Raw genomic sequence first — 13676 nt, 5'->3', positions numbered from 1 at the left:
CCATCTGGGGAATTATGCAAGCTGTAATGCAGGTCTCACCTGCCGACGCACTGTTGCGAGGCCTGCCGTGGGGCTGGCCGTGGTGCGATAAGTCTGCCCTGACCAGTTCAAAGCTGATTCGGCTACCGGCTGATTGCTGGCAGCTCATCTTTGCAGTGAGTAAATTCGGGCAATGTGAATGACAGAGTTCTGAAAGGAGAGACGGTTTACAGAACCTAAGGTTGCAATACAAAATTTCCAGGTTCTTTTCACCGCTCTCTTCCACGGTGAACTTTGATCTTTGTGTAGTAAAATTTTCCCCAAAACAACTTTTTAATCATTTGGTTGGTACGTTGGCTTTTATTTGCTGAGGCATGTTTTTTTTTTTTTGTGTAATTGCAACTCCACCACAATAGGTGGCAACAGTGCGTCCAATTTCAACAATTCTAATTACAACAATTTTATAGACAAATTATACTAGGGGGGCAAAATAATTTCTTCTTCCAAGGGGGGCATAGCCCCAAAAATTATTAAAGCACTGAACTAGGCAAAAGAATGGGTTGATCGACAGCCGGTTTTCTCGAAAAACTTCAAAGTCGAGGTACCACAGTTTATATCATTTCAGCATCCTTCTGAATTCAAACTCACGGACGAACAATGCAATCAGGATGTAAAAAGTTTTTGGTGATTTCATTATCAAGAAGAAACCTGGCATGTTATTGTTTCTGTAAGCAGTAGTTCTGGTCAGAAGCCATCCTTCTTTTTACTCCGGAGGAAAGCAGTCAACATGCAAACCCAGGCTGCGGGGCTCACGTGAGCGAGAATGGAAGATAAAAATATCCCTTTCAGTGGGCATAACAGGGTGGTCTGTTTGTGTTTGTCTTGTTGTTGCCTCGGGAATAAAACATGGGATTTTGTCAATTCAGGGTCCCTATTGTGTAATATATAGACTCCAAAAGCCACCTTCTCTTTGTCACGACTTATTTCTGGATCCTATAATATATATATTCTTTTCCGATCCATGTTGATTTTTATTTTTCCTAGTTGACAGAAATACTCAGTATGTCACAGCAGGCTATGCTCTGAACGCCCCCTCAGTGCTTATCTCTACAAAATGCGAATGTGTTATTCTACTGTAATGGAAACCATGTTGGTAACATCTTAACATATTACATTCACTTGAACACACTGTGAAGCTCTATCTTACCGCTGTGTCAAAGCTATTTTATTCTGAGGGAATGTGGAGGGGAAGAAACACAATGTTTTGCCCAAAGCGCCAAATTCTACAGTACCGTGTGTGAATGCACACACACTGCTAGGTTTATTTCTTCTTTCTAAGCGGACAATTAAAAAAAAAAAAAAGTGAAAACTCAGGAGTATTGTGCCTTTTAATGTTTTGAAGCTTGTGTATGTCTCTCTCTCTTTACATTTGCAAACTTGCAGTGGTTTAGATTTCTTGAGGCAATTTGTTTCAGGTAACTGGAGCTTTCAACTGCAGTTGAGTGTATCCTGGGAACTATTAGAGGGGAAAAAGGAGAGTGTTCAAGCTTTTCACAATGTTGATGGATCCAACATAATGAGCATGTAACTGATCGCAAAGATAGACAGATAAGACTCTTTTTTTTGGGAGTGGAGGGGAGGTGTGACTCGGGAGAGTAAAGGAGCCAAACACGATGCTAGCCGGCAGTATAGACATGACGCTAACTTCCCTCTTACAGTTTTATTCACTTCCTGCCTCCATTGGGATGGCTATAGGCTGTTTAGACTTTTTGTAATGCAGAAATCGTCACAGTCAGCATATAGTCAGATACTTTGTGAAGCACACAATTAAAACTGTAGTCAACTTTTTTTAATCTGCATGTTGTCGCTGTTTTTTTTGAAAAGCCTGCATGTCACATTTGGCATTTAATAAAAGTGTTTTACAACAATCCATTTCATTTAAACCCATGCCACAATCAGCGATTATCGACTGATTAAGCAGTAACTGAAATAGTTTTGACCTTCAAGAAGTCAGTGGAAAGGACATATGGCATGTATATATAAAATGTGTCTATGACAAAGCCATGTTTAGAAGTAGTGAATGTTCCTGTTATCTTGTCAAAATGTATAAGGTAAAGTGAGCTCATTTTACATCCGCGTGAGTCATAGTTTAATGGCAGATTTTGCCATCCAATTTTGACCATTAACCCTGGAGAACCCACGGGGTCAAATTTGGCCCCTCAAATAACAAAGACCTTTTTTTTTTTTTTTTTTACAAATTGAACTTCAAAAGTCCAGAGTGCCACTTCTGACCCCTGCATGGGGCCATCTAGTGGATGAATATTGCACTTACATGAGCCCAGAGGGGTGGTGACAAGATGGCTGACAACATGCTGTTTTGTTGAGCTGGAAATCAATCCAAACAAAACCATCTTCTCAGCAAACCATCAGATGGGTAAAATTGTTTTTTTTGTTAATCCGTTTCATATCATGTTGCAGAATGCCTAGGAGTATGTTTTATATATATATTTTGATAAATTAGCAACTCTGAGCTATTTAAAAAAAAAAGGGTTAAAATTGAAAAAACATATATTTTGGTGTTCAGTGAACTTATAGCAGTCATTTAATGTATAATTCATAATTTTCCAAAGAAGAAAAGGGTTCTCGGGTTCTCCAGGGTTAATAACAAAAAAAACGATACCTCAAATGTGTGCCATGTGGAATGATTTTTTTACGCACAAGTAAGCATCCCACTTGGATGCCAGAAAGCATAGCATGAAACCGATCATTATTTGTATGAACGGTTTGTTTATAAATTTATTGATGAACAGAAGTTCCATCAAGAGGTTCAACCTGAAATGCTCAATTTTTGTTTACTTAACTGGTGCGGTGGAGAGTTTGAAGTCATTGCTAGCTTGTTGGTTGTTTGGCTAAAATACTTTTAACAGACAGGTGGGGTATCACATTGAACATATGTGTCACAATGTAAACATAAAGTAGAAGAAGTATAAGAAATGGAAAGTAGAAAAAAAATTGGTATATATATTTTTCTCAACGGGATAGTCTTTACCCTTCACCTAAGTGTTTTATTTTTTATAAGCACATTCGGTTTCCCATTGGGTACAGTGGTAGAACAATGAGAAAGAGGCCCCAGGTAAAACATGACTATTTAGGGCATGGATTCCATGGAGGACAGCAGAGAGACAAGAGGTTGGAACAGGTGTTTCTCAGGCAGACAGCACTCACGTAGCCTCCAGTCTCATAGTCGACCGAGACGCACAGTGATGTCTCTGCTTTAGAGGACGTATGCTAATGAGTTGAGGCTGACTGACATGTGACTGAAACCGCCACCAGTGCGGTGGATTAGTACGGTTGTGGACAGGTTCGCCGCTCGGACACGTTTAAACAGAATATGTCGTATTTAACGGAAGGAAGGAGTCAGGGTTCGAATCCCAAGAGCACATTTAACGCCAGGTCTGGCATTGGGTAATTATGGTTGTCGAATGTGTAGGAAAAGCTGATCTCAGACCTGTGGGTCCACTGGTAGCTTTGTGTAATGTCCTTGACGTACTTTCTCAGTCATTAATATATTTTACAATTTTGTGTTATTTTTCAACGCAGACATTAAATTTGACTACTTGTCCTCTAACCGACAACACATATAAATAGTGTGCATAAATTAGATAATGGAACTAGAAACGTGATTGCTGGATTAAGTTGACCTCCGTCGCAAATGCTAGGCCTGAAATAGATTTAATTAATAATGAATTCTCTATGTAAGAAGACAGCTCAAAGCCACACCAGATGATCATTTATTAAAAGAAAGCATTGCATTTTGAGAGACGCGACTCATGTTTCAGACAAAATATTGTGTACGGAAATCCCACAACATTTTAATTTGACACTGGGAACATAATTGTTATCATAGCTTAAAAGTTCTCTCGTGAAACACCTTTTGTGGTTTTCAGATGTGTCCAGTTGTGTTTGAGTTTTATTGCGGTGGTGATGCTTTGATATGCTTGCAGCAAGTGCAAACAATAATTTTGCACATTATTATTTCACGTATCACATCTGGCCCTGAATTTCAAAAATTCTGTGAGAGGCTGCAGTTGTGGCCCTGCATACGAACGTATGAAATATTAGGGTAAATATGTCCTAAATAAATTTTCTCTTAGTGGAAAAATATTTTTGAAGGGTTTCACCATCATGCAATAAAAAATGTCCTGTATAAACAATAAGATGATTTGATTGGTAGGTGACAAAAATGTGTTATTGCAGTTTATTTTATATATTTTTTTCTAATCAGTTTCTCACTGTACGTTGAATGACTATTATTTACTATCCTTCGCTTTCTTGGCCTCATCCGATTGAATTCAAACCATGGGTTTGTTGAGTATTTTCTATTTACCATTTAACTTGTTCAAATTCTTTCCTCAGTTTTAAGTATTTAACAATCCAAAATGAAAATCACAAACACATCATAAGATAATAATATATTATTTAACTATTTCATATAAATGTATTCAGATTTAGCCAGTTGAAGATGCATTTACTTTCAAAATAATAAATAATAGTAGTCCCACACCACAACCGCAAATGGAAGAGTTCAGCCAATACACTAACATTATGACCCATTATGACCTTTAGTTGCTACACTGACAGCATATATATTGTTTTAAAAAATTTTAGAAAAAACATGGGGGAGATGAGAATGACACAACCATATCCACACAATCTCTCCGCGAGGGCTGAAATTGAAATGGTGTGAGTGAGTGGCACTTTTTAAGCATGGCATCACTCCCGTGTCCTCATTCCTACCACGGGCTGCATCCCAAATCAGCCTACCTGACTTCTCTGTGATTGATTCTCTGCCCTGGGGTTGTAATCCCTGAACCCTTCCTCTCTCTGCTGGACCTCGTGTCGGCGCTTCTTTTTTGTCACTCCCACCAACATACGCCTCCATCAGAATGGCATCATCAGCTATGACAAGAGAATAAAATCCGTGAGCTGCGGCCGTCATTGAGCATCCACGGAAATTCATGGCAGCTTTCAATATACCCCTCGAGATTGTTTTTTTTTTTCCTCTCCTTTTTTAATCCTCATCTTCAGACACTGGAAGCTTGCTGTCAGCATAACAGGAGCACATTAGCAAGGCTAGGCCTACCTGGACCGCCGCTCCCCGACCTGTCCCCTCCCTGTAATTATCCCCTTGCCCCTTTCCCATTAACCTGTTCCCTTTGATCCCCACACATGCTGATGTTATGCAAAAGTGCTGAATGGAGAGACGGGGATTGTGCAAAACAGCAAGCAGTTAGCCTATGGTTCTGATTTTCCTTTTCACACTATCTCTCCCTATTTATCTTCTCCTTTGTCGTGGATTAAATTAATTTCAAACGAGCCTGGGAGAACAGAAATGGGACAGAGAAGAAAAGAATGTATGGGGGAAAGTGAAAAAAAAAAAAGTATTTGACACTTTTACTAGCCATCCAAGATGAATATGCGGACTTAAAAAAAAAGAAGGTGCCACAAAAGAACCATTTCTTTCCGTCTTCCCTTGCATGTATCAAGTAAAACGTCTTCATTAGGTCTGGGGGCCTAAAAGCAAATATCAGGGTCTGTACAATGCCGAAGGTCTGAGACTGACCTTTCTTTGGTTTTAATCATTGCAACTCTTGACAGCTTAATAAGTTGAAGGTGCTGGGTTGCAGCCTAACTTAATAAGACCCACACCAGAGTCTTGGCCACCTATGATTGCTCCCATAAGTCTTCGCACATCTGGCTCTGTGTCCTTGGGTGAAAGTTATTTTCCATAACTTTACTTTTGCTCAAGTCACTATCACTTTTTGCCAAGAACAAAAAACGATACGGTTCTCAAGTCTCCTCTCGCGCAAAGTGTTACGATACATCACTGTGTAACGTACCATATTTTTCCATCCAGTGCCTTTATGCGCAATATCAATGAACGAGTCTGTTAAAATATTTGCAATGCATACAAAGTTCTCTGGGTTATTTTCGTGAAGCATCGCATGTCAAATATTATTATTATTATTATTATTATTATTATTATTGGTTTTTTTTGGTTTATTTGATAGATTTAGTGCTATTATAAGCTTTTAAATCTGAACATCGCTAGTCAATCTGGTGACCGGTGGTTGTGTTATTTATTACCTTGGCTAATGCTAAATCTATCTTAGCTGACAGTTCAACAGCTGTAAACAAGACATTGCACTCACGATTATCCAACCCACTTTGCTCTGTCCTGGCAGCTAGCTGGCTGTATAGTTTACCTTGTGCCGGTCCGGTCCCGCATTGTAACATTGGAAATATGTTGCCAAGAAAAGCACATCTTGCATTTATTCTAACCGGCAACTGCAGCATCCGGCTAGTAGGAGTAAATTTTCCATGATTCTTAGACACGGAAACAGGAAGCAGTTCTAGTTCCGGTATGACACCTGCTAGTGAATATAATGAAAAGGAATTTTAATTAAAGACGACAAACTGAAAAGCCGACATCCACACATACATAAGGCGCTCTGTCGATTATTATTATTATTATTATTATTATTATTATTATTATTGTGAGTGTGTAAAGACTGTTAAGTGCGCCTTATGAGCCGAAAAATACGGTAGATGAAATTAACAAATAATGTTAAGTGATATGAATGAGGAGTATCTGGGTGATATCACCCCGCTTTTGTCCATGTTGCCAGGAAAAGCACATCTTGCATTGATTCTAACCGGCAACTGCAGCATCCGGCTAGTAGGAGTACATTTTCCAAGATTCCTAGACACGGGGAAACAGGAAGCAGTTCTAGTTCCGGTATGACACCTGCTAGTGAATATAATGGAAAGGAATTTGAATTAAAGACGACAAACTGAAAAGCCGACATCTACACATACATAAGGCGCTCTGTCGACTATTATTATTATTATTATTATTATTATTATTATTATTATTATTATTATTGTGAGTGTGTAAAGACTGTTAAGTGCGCCTTATGAGCCGAAAAATACGGTAGGTAAAATTGCCAAATAATGTTAAGTGATATGCATGAGGAGTATCTGGGTGATATCACCCCCGCTTTTGTCTATTGTGATTCATCATTAAAGTGTTTCGAAGTTTTACAATTTATTTTTTATTATTATTATTTTTTTCTTTCTGGAGAGCTCAGCATTGTTCATTCGGTAATTTTACCGATTTGACATGTCATCATCATTACTCTCCTTTTTTTTTTTTGTATGTGGGTGATTATGTGTGTGTGCGTGTGTGAGTTTTACTATTAAATGGGGAGTTTGTCGTGCCAAAACTGATTTAAAGGTAGCCTCGCCTGTGGGTAACTTTATTAGCGTACTTATACCCGTTTGACTTGATAATGTCTTACTTTGACAATGCCCGTGTATTTACTGAAAGTCTTACAACGGCGGTGGCGACATGTAGCCCCTTTCATTATTTATGTGAAAAAAAAATTGCAAATTAAGGTCAACCTGCAACTTTGAATGGATTGTGTTCAATCTTAGCGTATACTTCAATAGGCCAGGACATTTTTCAGACAACTTCATTATTGGCCTGACCCAATAGAGCACTCAGTCCGGGTCTGGGCGCTTCAACAGTCTGCCATTGTTGGAAATAAGGACCACATCTTCCTGCCTTGCATACCGATGGTTTGATCTCTGCTGGGATGGCAGAGGTGCGAGTGCAGGAGTTTGAACCTTTGTGCTTACTGCTGGATACATTTTAATGAATAGCCTTTGTTTGGGCTTCAGGTGGATTTTTGTGCAATCTCCATAGGGCCTATGGAGAACCAATGGCCAACTGCGTACCCTTAAAGGTGAGCATGAAAGGCCTTGTGGGAGATGCAGGGGGTTGAAATGGTGTTGTAGAGAAGGGAAAGATAAGGAGGGGGCATGGAAACAGCATGAAGGCATTAAAAGCAGGCCCTTGCTCTTTTAAATCCACCCGTAACGGAGACAGTGGAAATTTAAATGTAAATTGCCTATTAGATTTTCATGTAAAGCATCTCTATCCTCCTTTGTGGCTTCTGTTGGATGACGACTCGCTCCTCATGAATATCACAACGAGTCAATTATGTGCAATGGAGACACTGTACTAATTCTCAAAAATGAGTTGTTCATTTTCGATATGCTGAACAAGGTGAGACTGATGCACAAAAGCAAATTCTTCTCTATATAGTTCAGTCCAGATGTATTTCGATAATGGCAGCACTTTTTTTTCTTTTTTTTTTTGCACCACAACAATGGATTTGAAATCGAAATATCAAGAGGAGATTGAAGAGTAGACTTTTAGCTGCGATTGAAGACCATTTACAGTACAAGTATACATCTATTTTTCAGGGCACTAAGCATTACAAGAGTGTTTTTAATCCTTTGTAGCATCCAGCTGAATATGAGCAGAGAATCCTAAAATTGAGAATTCATTCATCATATAACTTGAAGACTACAAATGAATCACTTATTTGTTTTATTTTAAATCCATAGCTGTGGTGTATAAAGGCTCACTTGTGTACCAAACTGTATTTATCACATTTATATATATATATATATGTGATAAATACAGTTTGGTCCTTAAATCCTAAAATTTAGATTTTTTTTTGTAATCATTTCTTTGTAGCATCTAGGATATACAGGGTGTCCATAAAGTCTCTTTACCATTACAAAAATTTATTAAAAATGCAATTGATTAGATATTTTATTTAGATTTGTTCTATTGTATTCAGCGTTTATTAAAGTTTTTTTTTTTTTACCTCTTTTAATTCACTTCTACATGGGCACCATTAGTTGCACGAAGCACATCAAGACGGTACTTGATTTCTTGCCATGTTCGCTGTAGCATAGCCTCATCAATTGTGGCAATGGCATCAGTAATCCTTTGCTTAAGGTCAGTAATGATAAACACTGTGTGTTTTTTTTAAACACTGAATACAATAGAACAAATCTGAATAAAATATCTAATCAATTGCATTTTTAATAAATGTTTTACATGGTAAAGAGACTTTATGGACACCCTGTATATATATATATATATATATATATATATATATATATATATATATATATATATATAGGTAAACATTTAATTGAAAGAGTGAAGGGGCTCTCCAATTTAAAGTCTCTACCTCCAGGGCTTTTACAAAAAAAAAAGGAAAAAGTATGTAAACCACTGGGAGATGATTCATCAGTCACAACACATTATGTGAGTGCCACATAAACTTTTCACAAAGTCCGCTATTTACCACACACAAACGTCCGTGGGAGTGTTCAACAGCTCCGAATGTTTCCTTCAATTAAGGAGAATCCCTGGGTCTTTAATATATGGAAATAAATTTTGCTGCTCTGCGGGGTTCACTCAAGAACATGGGTCATTTATGCACCCTGTGGGACTGTTACCCTTCACTGGTGTCCAGAGAACAAATTCACTTTCATATGTACAGTTAGTTCCACAAGTATGAGGAAAAAGACAGAATTGTTTACCATTCATCGTACAATACAGTATATATAAACTTCCGGTAAGTGTCTCAAGGGAAAAAATCTTCACAGGGGGACAGTCAGGGTCCAGGCTTTTCAATATAGATTCATAAAGGGACTGAAAATATAGATGTTAAAGAGAGAAAATGTGTTAAATGGATGTTCATATCATCAAGTTATGTACAGAACTCAAGGTTTTTGGTAGAAAAATATAGTTTTGTTGTGATGCTTCAGCTCGCCAGCGTAATTAGCTGACATTTTGCAGTACGTAGCATAATTGCCATGTGTATATGCAAATATATTTAAATGATTATCATTTTAAAGGTATGTTGTTGTTTTTTTTAATGAACAGACCAAAAATGTAAACATAAACATGCCAGTGATTATATGTCGCTTCATAAAGTAGTGTTTATTGATATTACCGGTATATAGCGGCTGCCAGGCAGCAACAATTCACTCAAGCTAGACAATAAACCGGGCCACCATCTTTAATGAGAGGAGCAACATTTGCTTATTACTATACACAGCAGTTAACCTCTTTAGCAGCACCAAGCGTTAAATCTTTTTTCTATGGCTTTCTCACTCACTTAATGAAATTGATTACCTTTTTAAAAAATGATATCGCTATTTTGCATTTACACTTTTTTTTTTCTCAGTTCATTAAGGACGAGCATTGTCTTACTGTGGAGAAGCTTTCACCTATTTCTAATAGTCACCTTTTATGTGTATGAAAAAAAAATATTCCTTTCCTTATGACAAGGGAGAAAGATTTCATTTGGAGGTGAGGTGACCAAAAACAGTAGTTTGGTTTGCAGTTAGCTAGCATTTTTGTAAATTTATGTTTTGACTCAAATTCAATTCCTCAGTAAAATATACCGGGTGTCCATAAAGTCTCTTTACCATTTCAAAAATGTATTAAAAAGGCAATTGATTAGATATTTTATTTAGATTTGTTCTATTGTATTCAGTGTTTATTAAAGTTTTTTTTATCACACTGCATTTGTGTGTTTCAGGGATCCTGTTTGTCAAAGGTCGCCCACTCCTTCCTTTATCTAACACTGTCCCCGTCTCCATAAATTTCTTGTGCCACGCACGAATTGACGGACGTGATGGTGGATTTCTTCCATACTTAGTTCTGTAGTTTCGCTGAGTCTGCCTATCCGATTTTGTTTCAATAAACCATGAGACACATTGCGCCTTCTCTTGAGGGGTAGCCATTTTGTAGGGGTTCATTCAACATCACCTCTTTGACAAACAGGATCCCTGAAACACACAAATGCAGTGTGATAAAAAAAAAAACTTTAATAAACACTGAATACAATAGAACAAATCTGAATAAAATATTTAATCAATTGCATTTTTAATAATTTTTTTAAATGTTAAAGAGACTTTATGGACACCCTGTATATTATCTTTACATACATTTTCACTAACAATATTCATTACTCGCTACAAAATCAAATCAAAAATTGTCTGTTGATGCAATACCTGAACGGTGAGCACAAACCGGAAGATTACTGTCACCGGTAGTAGCTGGTGAAGAGAACTGGCAGTTGTTTACAAGTTGAGAGTGAGCACTTGCAAAGTTTATTCTAAGCTGTTGCGTGACATTAAAGTCATTACTTATTTGTTATTGGCCATAGAGCGCTGTACTGCTCCGTTTATGCAATGCTTTCTTTGCTCATGTTAGATGACACATTTACATGGATTAATTTTTATTTTTATTTTTTTTTAATGTACCATTACTGCATACTAGTGGTTATCTAGTTGTTTACCTAAGAGGCCTCATGCACATTTGTCGGATGTCTTTGGTCAGGAAGGGGCAACATCGGAACAAAAACAACCCTTAGACTTTAGCGAGATTACATAGAAGGCAAAAACTTGTAGTTTCTAGTTTTCATTTGAACTCTATCTTTTGTGACACCAATCCTTGAACTTTTCTGACACACCTTGTATTTTGGCATGCAGCACAGTCAGTATACATTTGTGTTATTTATCTTAAGAAGGTTCAGCAATGGCTGATCATTCCACAAGTCGCTTTTTTTTTTTGCCAGTAATCTTTAAACGTCTTTTATCCCGCAACTGCAACCGCCGCAATGTATTTTGCAGTTCTTCAGTCTTCAACTTGCTCACCAGCCTTTATGTTCTCTCATCGAAGCATTCCGTTACAGTTGTCTACCGCCACTTATTATCTCAGTGTCATATTATATTTCCCACAGAGGAGATGTGTTCAACAGCTTCCTTAGCCTTTCTTGTGTGATTTGGACTAATTCCAAAGACCCTGAACATATTAAAGTAGTACCACTTTCTGAGACTGTTGTTAAGACGGATTGCTTTCTAATTCATTTCAAACACGAGGAGTCACTCCAAAAAATGTCCGCCCAATCCCTCTTGACTTCTGATAGCCAAGCAATATCTATTTTAAGTACATAGACGGAAGAGCAGCTATCGTTAAGCAAAAAAAAAAATTAAAAAATCAGTGGGCGAAGAGGGCGGGGAAAGGTTTTGAATGGCTCATTTTGATGTGCTTTGACAGTAATGCAGCCACATTGGAGAACGTAGCAGATTTCAGTGACACGCATGTCACGGGGGCTGCGCTTCTGCTTCTGCTCGATCATTAGAGAAGACTTCAGAGAGAGACGAGTGTGAATGACTAATGGTGCTCAAGCTAGCTTGTATAAACATGTCAAAGAGCAGAAAAGTTCTTGTCATCTTGCTTAGGTTATTCTCCCAGAGTGACAAACTCAACTCAAATTACACGGGCTAAAATGTCTGTGCTCCAACACTTGACACAATTGGCTTCTAATACCTTTAAAAATGTGACTGTCCTTCCTTCCTTTCCTCAGTCTCTCCTTTGGTCTCTTGAGGTCTCCCTGATTTGTTGGAATTTAGATGTCTCTGGGGTTGGTGAAGGACTCTGGTTGGTGGCCTGGTGGGTGGCGTCTGGTCGGTGCTGGATTTCACTTTCCTTTCTTTTCTTTGGTCCTTCCTCGGGTCTCCTGACGGTTTAGGTGAACAGTATGGTATTTTTTTTTAAATAGGTTTTAGGTGAACTAATTAATGAATGCACACACACACACACTCGCACGCACACACACATAATCACCCACATACAAAAAAAAAAAAAAGGAGAGCAATGATGATGACATGTCAAATCGGTAAAATTACCGAATGAACAATACTGAGCTCTCCAGGAAAAAAAAAACAAAAAAGTAACGATTGCCTCTGAAGAATGTTTACGTATCCGTTCTCAAACAGTTTCCTTGTTAGCAAACAATGTTTGTTTTCCTTCCTTCCTCCCTTCTTGCTCCACAGCAGGCACGGGTTTGGAAGTGGTGATGAATGAGTGGAAGTTGACTCATTATTAAAGGTGGGAGATGATTTATAAGAACCATGTGTGTTTTCTTCTGTAGTGTAAATAAAATATATCATTCACATAATGCAAGGTAGGGCGGGAAGAGTGATTTATGGTGTGTTAAAATGCCCAGAGAGCAAAAGGCTGAAGCCCTCTCAGACATGCAGGCATGACGGTGCGCTACGCCGACGCGCTAACGTGGCTTTGGAGATCTCACGCCGCCATTCTTGCTATCTCTATCAACATCCTTATCTCCTTTTCTGTCATACCGGATTTATTTGTCTCAGACCTTTTGGAGAGTTCCCAGGATGGTTCTGAGGTCATTCCGAGCACATATTAATGATCATCTAAACAAGAAACACTTGATATCTTACCATTTTGTGAAATGTATGTGTTATTTTGTCAGTGGTGTGGTTTGGGGTTGGCTTGGAGAAAAGCAACACGGGACAAAATGTTTGACTTTTTTTTTTTAGTAATACAGTATGTTATTTACTTTTATGTGCAAAAAGGAAGGACAGGGTCACACCGCCCAGAGTTAGAGGACATTTACAATGAGGAGTCCACTGCTTAAATGAGTCACTACTCATCCTTGATGTCCACACGAAGAAACATTGAATGTGCCAGTTTCTTTGGCAGGTGGCCACCCGTCTGCAGCCAGTGTATTGATTCACTTTGGACCTCACTTTATTTCTCAACTTCAAACCCTGATCCTGATGGAGTGTCTCTATTTAGGTGTGTGAAAGCACACTTAAACCACAATAGTCTGACATTGGTAATATTAACATCAATCTTGGCATCTTTTTTTTTTTTCTTGATGATGCACAATCAGGAAGAACATGTTTTCACCCCTCGTTGCTTTGTAGTATTTTATGTATGTCCT

General features: G+C 38.1%; 1 protein-coding gene across 3 annotated transcripts in view; it reads left to right on the top strand.

The window, feature by feature from the left end:
• The window catches only part of LOC144049133 (protein RCC2-like), a 220201-nt gene that overhangs the window by 125747 nt on the left and 80778 nt on the right, over positions 1-13676 (top strand). The window lies entirely within an intron of this gene.

Source organism: Vanacampus margaritifer, chromosome 3 (assembly GCF_051991255.1).
Source record: "Vanacampus margaritifer isolate UIUO_Vmar chromosome 3, RoL_Vmar_1.0, whole genome shotgun sequence".
Classification (NCBI taxonomy): Eukaryota; Metazoa; Chordata; class Actinopteri; order Syngnathiformes; family Syngnathidae; genus Vanacampus; species Vanacampus margaritifer.
This window is presented reverse-complemented; position numbering and strand designations above follow the sequence as displayed.